The sequence below is a fragment of the Chrysochloris asiatica genome, unplaced genomic scaffold (assembly GCF_000296735.1).
Source record: "Chrysochloris asiatica unplaced genomic scaffold, ChrAsi1.0 scaffold00012, whole genome shotgun sequence".
In the NCBI taxonomy this organism is placed as follows: domain Eukaryota; kingdom Metazoa; phylum Chordata; class Mammalia; order Afrosoricida; family Chrysochloridae; genus Chrysochloris; species Chrysochloris asiatica.
The window spans coordinates 6,731,579-6,746,710 of NW_006408530.1; the positions used below are offsets into that span (position 1 = coordinate 6,731,579).

The following is a 15,132-nucleotide window of genomic DNA, read 5'->3' on the forward strand; positions in this document are numbered from 1 at the left end:
AGTGAGGTTGGCCCAGGATCGGACATTGTTTCGTTCTGTTGTGCATTGGGTTGCTATGAGTCGGTTCCAACTCGATGGCACCTGACAACAACAACAACAAAGATATACAGCCTTGGAAACCTTGTGCAGGGAAGTATGAGACAGAACTGACTCCACGGCACATAACAACAACAGCATACTACATATGGAGTCCTTGTTTGGCGCTGTAGGCTGATGCGCTAGACTGCAGAGTCAGTTTGAACTATAAGGTCTGTGGTTCAAGCTCACCAGCCACTCCTTAGAAACTATACAGGGTCGCTGTGGGTCAAAACTGACTTGACGGCACTTGACAACAACAACTCCAGGTAGAGCAGAGGCTGTTGGCCACTAGGCTGAAGATTGAGAGCACTGGCCACGTCCCCAGCTACCAGGAAGTCAAGGAGAACAAAGGAGAATCCCGACAGCTGTCCACAAAAGCTCAGGTTGGCCTCACCGCTCCAGGCCAGTCAGTAGCCTTCCCATTTTCCTTCTTGTTTGCTGCTGTTGTTTAGCTGCCTCTTCAGGTGGATACTCAGTCCATTTCTCTGCCCTGTCCTGAAACACATAGCTACAGAGCATCTGCTAAATGCGCCTGCCTACACCTCCATCTTGTCCCAGAAGCCCCCACTTCTTTTGGAATCCTACATATTGCTCGTGTCTTTTAGACTACCCCTAGCATGGTTTTCTTAATGGACCTCTAAATTGCCTAGACTTGAAAGACAAGCACTTCTGTGTTCTCCCACTCCCTGTAGAACACTTGCATTCCTTTTCCACTGAGATCTATTTGTTAATAACCACCTCTGTTCTATTTGAGGACTTTCTTTAGTTTCCTCTAGTTAAGAAGTAAAGGAGCCCTGATGGCATAGTGGATTGCTTGTTGGACTGCTAACTGCAAGGCCAGCAGTTCAAGTCCACCAGGCACTCCTCAGGGGTTAAGATGAGGCTTTCTGCTTCAGTAAAGATTTACAGCCTTGGAAATCCTATACAAGGTTACTGTGAGTTAGAACCAGCTCACCAGCAGTCAGCAACCAGGCAGTTAAGGAATAAGGAGCCCTGATAACACTGTGGGTTAGACATTGAACTGGTAATCACAAACTGGCCATTCAAACCCACCAGCCATTGATGTCACCTAGTAGGATTACAAAGGGCATTTTGGAAGTTATCAGCCAAGAACAAAGTGAACTTGCAAGAATAAAGGCTGACCCTAAACATTTTGCCTTTTTAGTAGATAGTCTGAATCGTTTTAAGGTGGTTAAAGGTGACCTTCCTATGTTTTTCCCATCTCTTTTCCTGTTTGTCCCATGTGCTGAATTCCTTACTCCCTCTAGCTCTTCAAAATATGATGTGGGCAATATGTGAAGTGAAAACAAGAGCGACAAGCACTGTATTGTATGCCACCATTTGGCTTTCTTAAAGCAGAGAAGCTCTAAAATACAAAGGGGCTCCAAAAAGTTCATGGAAAAATGGAATTAAAAGATAATGGATTTTTTTCCATGAACATTTTGAAGCTCCTGTTTTTGTTTTATTAGATGATTAAGTAAGTGGAGATCGCATTCTATCTGATCTTTTCCTTGTAAAATGTTTTTTTTTTCCTCTTAAGATCTAAGCATTGTTTTGTTCATAAACAAAGATACTGATCTGTAGTATTCCAATTATAATAATTTTTTAATGTAATTTATTGTAATAATCTAAATTATCTTTATATCTACATTACTAATTTCCATGTGATTGTGTATGTTGTTCTAGATTATTCCTGTTACTGTTGTTGCTGCTGCTGTAAGTACCATTGAGTTGGTTCTGACTCATTGAGACCATGTATAAGGATTCTAAGGAACAGTTGGTGGGTTTGAACTGCCAGCCTTGTGGTTAGCAGTCCAGTGTTTATCCTACAGCACCACACCAGGACTCCAGATTATTCTTAGTTTGACAAAAAAAAAAAAAGCTTTAGAGTGTGTTTTAATGTACTAACAGTTTTGATATGCATTACTTTAGTTACTATGATTTTAGTTAAATACTACCAGCTCTGCACAAACAGTTATGTGATCCAGTGAATCAGAAGATGAGATGATTTTAGAGTTACTGGTTGGGCCCAGTGTAATCACATGAACCCTTCAAAGCAGTGTGTTTTCTCTGACTAGTGGCAGAAGTAAAACAGATTCAAATCCTTAGAAGGATTTCACTTGCCATTGTTGGATTAAAGATTAGGGGAGCAATATGACAAGAATGTGGGTACCATCTATAAACTAAGAGTGATCCATGGCTGACACCCATCAAGAAAACTGGGACTTGGACGCCAAGGAATTGAATTCAACTGTTAACCTGAATGAGGTGGAAGTTAATTCTTTCTCAGAGTGTCCAGATAAGAGTCTATTGAGCTGATACATCGATACCACAGGCATAGAACCCAGCTGTGCACGCCTGGGTTTGAACCACAAAACTATGAGTTAACAATGGGTGTGGTTTTAAACCACTGGATTTGTGGTAATTTATTACACAGCTGTAGAAAATTAATACTGAGATTCTGTTCAGTCTTTTTCAGTCTTTCTCTTTTCAGAGTGGATGATTTCTACTGACCTGTTTTCCTGTTCACTCACCATATTTTTGTAGTCTTCAATATGCTTTTAAGTCCAATCAGTGAATTTTTAAGTTGAGATACACTTTTTAGTTCTAGAAGTTCCATATTTTATAGTTTCCATTTCTCTGCTGATGTTTCTCATTTGTTCACTTATTATGATCAACTTTTCCTTTAAAAGTTTTTGAAAACATGTAATACTGGTTTAACATGTTTGTTAGCTAGTTTCAACATCTGGGTCATGCTAATAACATCTTTTTCCCCCTATTGATTGTTTGAACTTATTTGAGGATCACTTTTCTTGCTTTTCATACCAGTGATTTTTTTTTTTTCTTCAAATGCATTACTTTATTTTCCTAGTAAGGCAGCCATACACCGTGAATCTAAGAACGTGACAGTCTTAGTGATCTGAGGCATTCGTGAGCGTCCCTGGAGCTCACAGCCAGAGCACTTCTGAGGTTCAGATATTAAAGCTCTCTCTACAGCTACAAGTTCCTTTGATGTTTGGATTAATGAACATAAACTTGCTGGATAAATTGTGTTCTGCATGTCCATTTCTTTTCCTAAAAGGGTTAGCTGTGCTCTTTTCGATGAATACTCTGACCCCATCTTTAACAACTTCTTCACCAGAATCTCCTTTGGTCTTTATGTATTCTAAAGTGTAAGAAAGGTCATTGCAACCCCTGGCTCGAACACTGACTTTCAAACCTACGTATTCAGACTTAGTTTTGTTTTTTTTTTTTTTTTGAGTCTAGCTGAACTTTTTTATCAAATAAAAATACAAAACAGGGTGTATAACAAGATTATCTTTGTAAAACAGCATTTTCTCCTTCTAGTATAAATAGCAACAGTTAATTCCGTACTTTTCTGCTCTTTCCGAATTGAAATTTTAGTTACATACGTATTCCAACAGAATTTGTGAAACTAATTTTAAGGTAGAAGTACTTAAACAATTTCTCTTAAGTGTTTTTTGTAAACAGTCAAAAAACAAAAGATGCACAGATATAATTACAAAAGCTTGAACAGATATGACCCAGCAAAATCTGTCATTTATTCACTATTACCTTTGTGATTCATTTCCCTTCTCCCACAATGGGAAAAAAAAAGCCTTAGGGAAACAAGATTCCAAAAGCTCAGCTTCGTGTAACCTAGGAATGGATTGTGCCACCTGTAAAACCTAGAGTGGTCCAGGAATACAGGTAACTTCTGTAACTATTGGAAACAGCTGCTGGCTCCAAATCAGGCAGACTACCCAATCTTCAGTGATACGAAAGGAAACAAAGCCCAAATTTAAACATAATGGCAAGTCCAGGAAGGAGGGCAAACATAATCCAGAAAGGTAGAATTTTTTTCAGCGTACAGTGCTGACGTGCATACCATTCTTGAAAATAAAAACACAGGCTGATTCCATGACCCACAAAAAGGGAAGCCCACATCATAACATTCCAAATTGGCCTTTTCCGACTATCACTGATGATGAAGTTGAAAGCCATTCCAAAGAACATGAAGAGCACTGGGTGAAAACGCTCAAGCAGAGATCCAAGGCATATTCATGCATGACTGCTAGCATTGCAGCAGATTTGAGCTTCTTAGTGAAAACCAGAGAAAATCCTTCTGAGCCTAGTAATACAGCTGCTCACGGACGACCACATTCCAGGTCCTATAATAAATGGCATACTATGTAGAGTTCCACCAACCCTTTAAAACATCCTGCCACCAAAACATAACAGCTCAGCAAAGGCAATGAGCCAGGAATGCAAAAAGGCAAAAAAAAGTACAGAAGAGAATCAGCACACCTGGCAGTACACACAGGATGAGGACACAAGCACTGGAGGGTTCCTATTTGATATTCTGAAACAAGGGGCACAGATCCTTTCAAAGATGTGGTACACATAAAAAATGCAACCAAAAGTCTATGCAAACTGAGAAGCAGCATATCCCCATCTTATCAGGGTCCTGGGGTAGCTGTCATGGTAGATGAGGGCAGGAGCAAATAAGTACAAGTACTGGCTGACTGTGAGTATTGGTACAGTGCTGGATTTCTGCTTAGTTGAATCTATTACCCGAGACACATTTTCTCTGATAAATGAATGTCTTCAAGTATAACAATGAGCTGGGAAGCTGGTGGCGGTGTATATGCTAATATAATATATGTTGGTCCAAAACCTAAAGCTCCAATCTGGAAGAATACAAAAAGTGAGCCATGGACCAGAGAACGAAGCACTGGCTTCGTTCCTATATGCATTGGCCCAATGTAGAAAGAGGCAATAAGGAGCAAAAAGTGTAGACAGGAACATGGTCTACCAGGTCCAAATAACAATAGAAAATTTGCCAAAAGCATAAGACAGGAGACTGAACTAAAGCACCAACTTTCATCAATGTAGTCTACTACCAGTGTGCTGAGGATAAAGATGCAATAAACGTGATGCATTGTTCTGATGTGGTCCACCTCAAACTGCTCATCTAACAGAGATTGCCTTAAGATAAAGAGCTTGCATTGTGCTGGGAGTGCCCTTAGATCTTTACCTCCATAGTGGTTTCTCCTCTCCTTCAAAGCCAGAAAAAGATGTGACTGCACAGCCACACTTGTCTAATGATGCTGATTTTTCAATGAGATTGGCCACAAAATCATCAAAGTGACTGCCAACTTCCTTCATAAAAAATGGTTTCAATTGCTCTGCCTCTACTTTCGTAACTTCTTTGATAGTGTTTTACATCAAACTGGCCTGTATATAGTCTGGGAACCAAGAAGACTAACTAACATCATTTTAAAAGGTAGAAACCATTATTAGGTGTCTCTAGAGACTCCTTAGCTTTTCTGTTGTCTTCATCTTCCTCACCATTTTCCTTACTGGATTTGGACAGCTGGTTTCTTAGAGAAGTCTTCTTTTCAGTTACCATTGAGTTATCTGGGGCCAGAACACGGCTGCAGATAACCCAGTGAAGAAGGCACGGCTGGGAAGTCGTCACTGCATGGGGGTGGGGAGTTGACTCCAGCCAGTTCTCCAGGTGTCAAGAGTTAATAATGCCTCCAGCCCAGCAGCAAAGGAAGAGAAAGTGTCCAGCTCCGCTACTCCCCCCACACTCCCCACCCCTGTTTTCCATACTTACCTTTGTTGTTGTTAAGTTCCATCGAGTTAGTTCCGACCCATAGTGACCCTGTATAGGGTTTCCGAGGCTATAAATCTTTGTTGTTGTTTGGTGCCATCAAGTTGTTACCGACTCATTGTGACCCTATGCACAGCAGAACATAACACTGCCCAATCCTGGGCCAACCTCACTACTGTTACCACGCTTGAGTTCATCAATGCTGCCACTTGGCCAATCCATCTCGTTGGGGGGTCTTCCTCTTTTTCACTGATCCTCCACCTTACCAAACCTAATATCTTTCTCCAGCTACTGGTCCCTCCTGACAATATGTCCTAGGTATAAGAAATGAAGTTTGGCCATCTTGGCCTCTAAGGAGCACTCTGACAGCACTTCTTTCAAAATGGTTCTTTTGGCAGCCCATGGCACTTTCTATATTCTCCTCTAACACCATAACTCAAAAACATCAATTCTTCTACGGTCTTCCTTATTCACCGTCAGGCTTTCACATGCATATGATGTTATTGAAAATACCATGGTTTGGGTCAGGTGTACCTTAGTCTTCAAGCTGACATCTTTGCTCTTCAACACTTTAAAAAGTTCTTGTGCAGCAGATTTGCCTAATGTAATACATCGTTTGATTTCTTGATTGCTGCTTATGTGAGTGTTGATAGTTGATCCAAGAAGAGAAGTCCTTGACAACTTCAATCTTTTCTCCTTTGATAAGAATGTTGCTTATTGATCCAGTGGTGAGGATTTTTGTTTTCTTTACATTGAGATGTAACCCATACTGAAGGTTGTGCCCTTTGATCTTTATCAGTAAATGTTTTAAGTCCTCCTCACTTTCAGCAAGCAAGGTTGTATCATCTGCATATCGCAGGTTATTAATGAGTCTTCCTCCAATCCTGATGCCACGTTTTTCTTCATAAAACCCAGCTTCTCAGATTATTTGCTCAGCATACAGATTGAATAAGTATGGTGAAAGAATACAACCTTATCGCACACCTTTCTTAATTTGAAACCATTCAGTGTTCCCATGCTCTGTTTGAACAGCTGCCTCTTGGTCTAGCTACAGATTCCTCATGAGCACAATTAAGTGTTCCAGAATACTCATACTTCACAATGTGGTCCATAGCTTGTCATGGTCCGCACAATCGAAAGCCTTTGCGAGATCAAGAAAGCACAGGTAAACATATTTCTGGTATTTTCTGCATTCAGCTGAAAATCTTTATGGGAGCAGAAAGCCTCATCTTTCTCTTGCAGAATCATTGGCAGTTTCGAACTGCTGACCTTGAGGTTAGCAGCCCTATTCGCATCCAGTACGCTACCAGCAGTAATTTTATCTTGTGTGCTGCTGAAGGGTGTTAGGGTAAGAGTGGCCCAGGTGGGCTGCAGCATCCTCTTGCTCACAGACCGGATGGTGGCACGGACATCTTCCCCCACCCTCGTGCCTCCGGCTGGAGCTCAGACTGCTCACCCTCTCTCCATGGACACGCGCCTGCACTCCATCCCAGTGATTTTTATTTTGGACATTGTGAGCGATTGTTTGTAGGGAGACTAGATAGTGTCACATTTCAAAGGGTGTTGGCATACATTCTGCCAGGTAGTTACGTTATTGTAGAATGTTTTAGGTTTTGTCAGACCTCTGTGGGGCAGGCCTATTTGGGTTTTGAACTAAATTCTAAGGGACTTTTACTTCTAAGGTCTGGCCTTTTTTGGGGTCTCAACTGAATATGAGGTGTCCATCAAGGTCTTTCCACGCTAGCAAGTACTGTGTTCCCTTCCATTCCCATAGTGGGTGATCTAATGCTAGACCTTCGAAAGCCTTGCCCTGTATGTGTGGCCTAGCCCTTGGCCAGTGATCCTTGGTAGCTCTTCATATTTTCCATTCCTGAAAATAGTTGCCCCAGATTTTTTGTCCTATTTAATAGCTGATTTCATTAGAATAGCAAGTCTGGTACCTGGTTACTATGTCATAGTTAGAAATAGAAGACTAGTCATGAGTTTGGTAGTGGTATTTTTCCTCAAAACATAGGAGGTGCTTTCAAATCTTTTTTTTTTTTTTTTTTTGAGTATTCTTATCTTCTGTAGTTAATTTTTGTTTATTTCTTGCAGAGCATATTTTATTAAGTTTTACAGGTAGACTTGTATCCTTTTAAAATCTACATTTTGAACATAATAGATTTTGTAGAGCAGGGAGTTTTTTTGTTTTTTCTTTTTTAGAAAGAGAGAAAAATAATTTTATTAGAAGGTGGCATCTTCAGGGAGTCCCACTTGTGGTCAGAATTCATAAAGTCTGTATACATTGGCATTGGAATGCACATTCTGGGGAAGGCACATACTTTTCCATGTGTTTTACATTACTGAAGTTACAAGATATAGATTAACACAACAATCAGATAAAAGAAGGGTAGCATTTGTGACACACAAGCAATCTTCTTTGATATTTCATTGAGCCTCCACTCAGAACCTCCCAGCTGCATACAATATACCTGTCCTTGAGCACTACAGAAAGTGAGAAATAGTCCACAGAGGCTGAGGTGAGGAACAGGGCAAACAGTGTGAGTTAGGCTACCTACAAACTTGGAGCAAGGTAGGTTATTGCTCGATAATGATACTTCAATAAGTTACATTATGGCAGCAATAAAATTCCAAAAAGAATAGAAATCAAAATCTTAAATATGACTTTTTGGGGGTTCTTTTTAAAGTATTGATGGAATAATTCTTTATGATATTATTAGAATTTTTTTGAATATTTCATTGTGTGAGGCTCTGTGTACAGGAATCAAAATCTGGTGATGAATTGTTATGACTTAACTTACACCCACGAACCCCTGGAAATTAAGCATTTAGTCCCCAGGAGGGTTCTCTTAGCTCTGAACCTGTCTAAGCATTTGACACAGGATAATGTGAAATATGGCTTCAAAACTGGGCAAAATGACATACTGTAAAAGAATAGTTTCTTAATTATAATATTTAAAATAGTCCAGGAGTTTACAATACTTGTAAGTACATAATTTAACTGTTATTTAGTTCACTTTAAAAATGAGATCCTTTTTGGCAGGCCATTATAAAGTCTTCAGATTTTATAATTTTTTAAAGGAGTAATTGTGTGTCCTATATTTATAGAGAAAATATGCTGGATAAAATATTCAAATCAGGATTTTCCATTTTTCTGTGAAAATTAATCAAGTAAACAATATTCTGATTAGATATTTTTGAAACACTTAACATTTTGGGGGCTATCAGGTAGCTTTTTGCATTTAAATTTATATCATGTTACCCAAATTGAGAAAAATGACCATTACATTTTGAACTTTGAAGGGAAAAGGCAGCTCATGAGGTGGTCCAAAAATGGAGTCAACTCTGTGTGTGTGTGTGTGTGTGTGTGTGTGTGTGTGAGAAGTCTTCATGAAGTTTGTAGGAAAATGGAAATAAAAGATATAAATATAAACTTCATTTCTCAACCAAAAGCGCCATCCAGCTCAAGGCATTTTTGTAAGTGGTGAGCCATGCCATTAGTCTTTTTCCATTATTAATTGCAAATAAGTGACTGTCCTTTATTAGGAAATGCAGAGAAATCAGAAGAAGCCAAATCAGGACTGCAAGTTGGATGCCAAATGCTTTCTCATTGATAATCTTGCAAAATTGCCCTTGTTTGATGATCTGGAACATTGTTGTCTTGGAGGACTCTCTGGAATTTTCTTGGGTAGTTTTGAGCTAAGGATTTGGCTGACTTTCTTAAAACAATCTCATAATTAGCAGGTGTTATTGTTCATTGGCCCTTTGTAAAGTCAGCAAGCAAAATGCCTTGAGCATCCCAGAAAGCTGTTGCCATGCATGACCAGTCTGCTTTTGCTTTGACTGAACTACTTCCGTCTCTCGGTAGTCATTATTTTGATTATGCTTTGTCTGTAGGCTCATACTGGTAAAGCCGTGCTTCATTTCTTGTTACATTCTTTGAAGAAATGTTTCAGAGTCGTGATCCCCCTTGTTTAAATTTTCATTGAAAGTTCTGTTTTTGTCAGCAGCCGATTGGAGTGTTAACAGTTTTCAGAACCATTAAGCAGAAAGTTTGCTCCACTTTAAATTTTCAGTCATTATTGTGTAAGTTGAACCAATTGAGATGTCTGTAGTATTGGCTATTGTTTCTGCTGTTAATAATCAGTCCTCTTCAATTAGGGCACAGACAAGACTGTTTCCTCTCAAATTAAAGTGGATGGTTTGCTACTGTGAGCTTCAGCGTCAACATTCTCCTGTACCTTTTAAAAATGAGTTATCCATTTATGAACTGTTGATTTCTTTGGGGCATTCTCATAAACTTTTTGTAAGGCATCAGTGATTTCACCGTTCTTTCAGCCAAGTGTCACTATACATTTGATGTTTGCGCTTGCTTCAATTTTAGCAGAATTCATTTTGCTTTGATAAGCGCTCTTTTGAAACTGATGTCTTATCCTTCTTAGTGGATCAAACTAGATCCTGCTCAGACGTGCTATAAAATGTTAATGTGAGTTTATTTTGGTGTCAAAGAAAAATTGAGAGTTGGGGGCAAGATGGCGGAGTAGGCAACTCTGCAACAAAGACATGGGAGATCCAGTGAAACAAATAACAGATGGTTATCTTGGAACCCTGAGCATCAGAAGGTAGGACAGAGAGGTAGACTGAGTGCCCACTGGAAGAGGAAGCTGAACAGGAGCCGTGAGAGAGAAGATAAACAGTTTGTGTGGCCTGGTGGTGGTGTGGCTGTGGATACAGCAGCTTGCAGGCACAGGACACAGTTGGAGGTTGGCAGCAGGGGGTGCAGTTCTCCATTGTTCACCTGCTCTCCTGGTAGCCAGGTGCATAGCCAGTCCCTGCCCTCACCAATCCAGTAGCCAGTGGTACTCCCTTCTGCACAACCTCTGTTCTACCTGAGGTCAGGCACCCGGCATAGTGCCTCCTGCTTCTGGAGATAGGTGAACCCACCCTGAACTATGCTACACAAACAGTGAGTAAAGAGCTGTGTTTATACTTCCAGTGTCTACTCATCTACCAGAAAACAGGTGGTGAATACCTGAGTATACAGTCATTAACTAAATATAAATACAACACAGTGTCTCAGAAACCAGTTTTAGCTTACACAAAAATACAAGAGTGCCTCAAACAGGTCACCAAAAAACAGAAAGTATGTCACAAGGAATGGTATCAGAACTACCTGATAGGAATTTAAAAGAATATTAATTAGGCAGCTCCAAGGGATTGTGATATTGAGCAAATTGCAGATGAAATCAAGGAAAACAGATAAAACTATGGGAAATTTCAGGGAAAAAACTGACAAAATAATTGAAAGATTGGAAACCATACAAAAACAGCCATTAGAAAGCCAGAAGATGAACACTAAGACTTTAGAAATAGATAATACACTGGAAGGGCTAAAAAAGAAAATAAAAAAAACAAAAAGCAAAAACACAAAATACACAAAAAAAAAATCTCAAAATACACATCGGAGAGAAAAAAAAACAAAAAAGAACAAAAAAATCCAAAGAAAGCCTAATATTTATGTGGGACACTATCAAGAGAAATAACTTAAAAGTGTTATAGGAATTTCACAGCAAGAAGAGACACACAAAACACCATAGAAAGTATTGTCCAAGAATTGTTGGAAAAAAACTTCCCTAACATCATGGAAAATGGTTGAATGAACTCCAACCAGGATTGTTGTTGCTATCAAGTTCTGACAACGATTCTGTATGGGATTGACAGTGAGCGGCTGATGGACTTGAACTGCCAACCTTGAGGTCAGCAGTCCAGTGCTTATCCTATAGTGCTATACCAGAACTCCCCAAACAGGATAGACCCTTAAAGGAAAACACCAAGCTTTTCAAAACCAAAGACAAGAAACCTGAGAGCAACTCAGGAAAAATTACTCGTTACCTACAAAGGAGAATTAATAAGACTAAACACTGATTTCTCAGCAGAAACCTTGCAGGCAAAAAGACAATGGAATAACATATATAAAACTCTGAAATAAACAAATTGCCAATCAAGAATTATATATCCATTACCTCGGGGAAGCGTAAGATGTGAAGAATCAAGTAAGGAGGCTTCGCAAAATTGGTGGGAAAATGGAATGAAAAGATAATGGAACTTTCCAAGAACTATTTGAAGCATCCTCATATATATGAATGACCATGTGAAAGAAGGGCCAGAGGAGAGAGGAAGAACTTCATAAGCTGAGGGCCAGTGGAGAGATGTTCAAACGCTTCCCAAGGTCATCCCTAAGGGGACCTTCACAGTAGTTCCTCTTCCCCCTCCTCTGCTATCTCCCTGGGGTGGGGTGGGGCTGTTTTTGAGTGGCAGCTCTCTGAGTATCCAGGGTGATCCTGAGAAGGACAATGACAGGTGTGGGCGCTTTGATTCACTATCTACCTTGTTTATTGAAGAAAGAACTGCAAGCCACATGCCCCATCTCTCTTACAGAGTGTGGGGTCAGTCTGTCTACCATTCTTGTACAGAAAATGTCACCCCTGTTACCCAGTATGGTCCTGCTTAAAGCAGTTTTGTTTAAATTATTGTTACTATTTTTGTAAAAAAAAAAAAAATCATATATCCAGCAAAACTGCCCATCAAATAATATGACTGTGAAATTAGGTCATGTCAAGACAAACAAAAATGAAAAGAATTTGCAAAACCAAGACCAACCTTATATAAAATAATAAAGTTGAGTTATTTGGACATAGAACCACAGTACCAGACAACAGCCTGACACTAACATGACACTATCCCTTAAATTCCACCTAGATATGGAAGTATACAAGGTGAAACAGACCTATAAGACTGAAAAGAGAGAACCAGAGATATAGTTATAACAAAAAGTAAAAAGGGAGTAATACAGTTACAGAACTTATAAATGAAGAGGAAATCAAGTAAACTCCAAGAAAAAAGTTTAAAAAAATAAACCTAATTGTAACCCTAAAAACTAGATCAAACCTTACTCCTAGCCCTAGTCTAATCCTTACCATTAAAAATAACCCTAGTACTAACCATAACCTTAATTTTTATAAAAAGCTTTAGGCCTAACCTGACCCTCACTCCTTACTCCTAATCCCCCAAAACAAATTGAAATCCATGCATAGATTTTTATAATTTCCATGAACTCTTTGAAGACCACTGGTATATGTGTTTGTACTTACTTAAATAGGTACTCACAAAACTTAGTAATTGATTAAACTGGCTTCTGATATCAATGAGCAAAGGATAGCTCCTTAAATGTTGCTGGATTACTGACAGGTAGTTTGTAAAAATATTCCTCTGTCTAATGTGCCCTGGTTGACACTGTAGAATAATAAGCACTGGTTGCTTGCCTTAACGTCGGTAATTCAAACCCACCAACCACTCTTCAGAAACCCTATACAGGATCACTTTGATTTGGAACTGACTTGACAATACTTAACAACAACACAGACACTGTTCTGTGTCCTAGAAATAAGCATGGTGAATGAAACAGAAATTCCCTCTATATGGGAGGAGTAAGATACAACAAACATGGTAGAATATTTAAGCTATGAAACACTGAAAGGCCATATGCTTGACATTCTAACCTCCTAATATTTTTACTCGATATAGAATATCAATATAAATACACCAGTGAGCATAACAAAGATTAAAAAAAAAAAAAACCCCAAACCTGTTGCTGTACAGTGTATAGCAATCCTATAGGACTGAAAAACTGTCCCAAGGCTGAAAATTTTTTCTGAAGCCACATATTGCTTTTGAGCGGCTGGTGGGTATGAACCACCAACCTTTCAGTTACCAGCTAATAAAGAGACTGATAACTTGCACTCTACCAGAATTCATCGATAATTTCTCACAAGCTTATATAGGGAATATGTGGCCAGTCTCTATGGAATAAAATATAATGCAGCACTGGGGAGACAAAGACGCAGGGACTGAGAGTTAGGGACCTGTAGAAGAAGTAAGGAGGAAACGGGGAGAGAGTCAAAGTGGAGGAAAGCTCAGTGAGGAGGAGGGAGTGTCACAGGGGAATTTGGGATTCAAGCTGCAGCAGACAATATGAGTGGAGGCACAGACCCCTTTGCCCTAGGTGCCATTGAAAAGGGTTGGGACCCTTTGGAGGTACCTGTGAGGAGCAGGACTTCTCCCCACCTACAGATTCCTACCTTTTAATTCCAGTTGCCTGGAAGTCTTCATCCTAAAATGGATATGGCCTGGATTGGGGGATACTGGTGAAAGAGAAGGGGGTGATCTTTGAGTCCAATGTAAAATTGTATATTGGAATATTTATGTTGTGTACATATTTTGTGTGTGTGTGTGTGTGTGTGTGTATGATGAGCCAATAAGCCAGGCTATATGTGGTCTTGTTTGCCCCTTTTCTCTCTCTGCCCTTCTAAAAAAGGCCCCTCATCTCTATTGCTTTTCCTAGTCTTCTCATGTTTACTCTGGAGTTCTAGAATATTCTTCCCTCTTAGTTAGCCTCCCTTTTGCCTGAGTCCCATACTGTCTCCCTACTAGTTGTCCTCCTTGCTTTTCTTGCTCCAGCCTTTTGCAAGTGGTCTCAAGAGCAACGACAGTGAGTCCTGAGAAGACAGACACAGAGCTCTGCTTCCTATTGCACTTCGCCTTTCCCACCTTGCTCCATCCACTTTCAGAAAGCCTCGCCAGCTGCTCTTTATTTTCACCAGTAGTCTAGTAACCACATGCAACATACCTACACTGACCACTTTTCTTATTTATGATAAGAGGAAGTACAGGTTAAGAAATGATTCATTAAAAAAAAAAAAAAGAAAGAAAGAAATGATACATTTAGTATGACCACAGCATTGTGGGGAAATACTTTTTCTTTCCTGATGTTTCTTTTCTGAGAAGAAAGTTCCATTAGTCTCAGTCTGGGTCTGCCTTTGCCCCTTTCTTCCCTCCATTCTTGGTGTAATGACTTACCTGATTGGTAAATGTAAGCGTAATGAGCCCTGCTTAGCAGGTCTCTCATTGTCTAATGCTACTTGTAATTGGTGGCTAACCCATACCCCTTCTGGGGTTTATTGTTTATTAACAAGCTCATTTGGCTTTAGACATATTGTCTAAAGCTGTAATCTAAAGCTCACTACTCTTGAGTCGATTCTGACTCAGAATGACCTTACTGGACCAAGTAGAACTGCCCCTGTAGAGGCTGTAAATCATTATAGAAGCGGCCTGCTGCCTTTTGGTTAGTGACATGCACTTTAACAACACTGTACCACCATGGCTTCTTGACGTCATACTCTTTGTTTTGCTTCTCAACTTGTTTAGAACTAGGAAGGGTAGGATTGCTATTTTGGGGGTTTATTTTTTAGAGATACCATACCTCTGACCCTATTTTATTTAGTTTTAAATATACAAGGGGACTTCAAAAAGTTTGTTGATAAATGGAATTGAAAAATGAATAAACAAGCTGGTTTCTATGAGGTAGAGGTTAAAGA

The 15,132-nt window shown here is 39.6% G+C and overlaps 1 protein-coding gene and 1 pseudogene across 1 annotated transcript in view; one reads left to right on the plus strand and one right to left on the minus strand.

Moving 5' to 3' along the window:
* STAM2 (signal transducing adaptor molecule (SH3 domain and ITAM motif) 2) overlaps nt 1–15,132 on the plus strand; it is a 54,451-nt gene that overhangs the window by 15,098 nt on the left and 24,221 nt on the right. The window lies entirely within an intron of this gene.
* LOC102835629 lies at nt 3,051–14,663 on the minus strand (annotated as a pseudogene).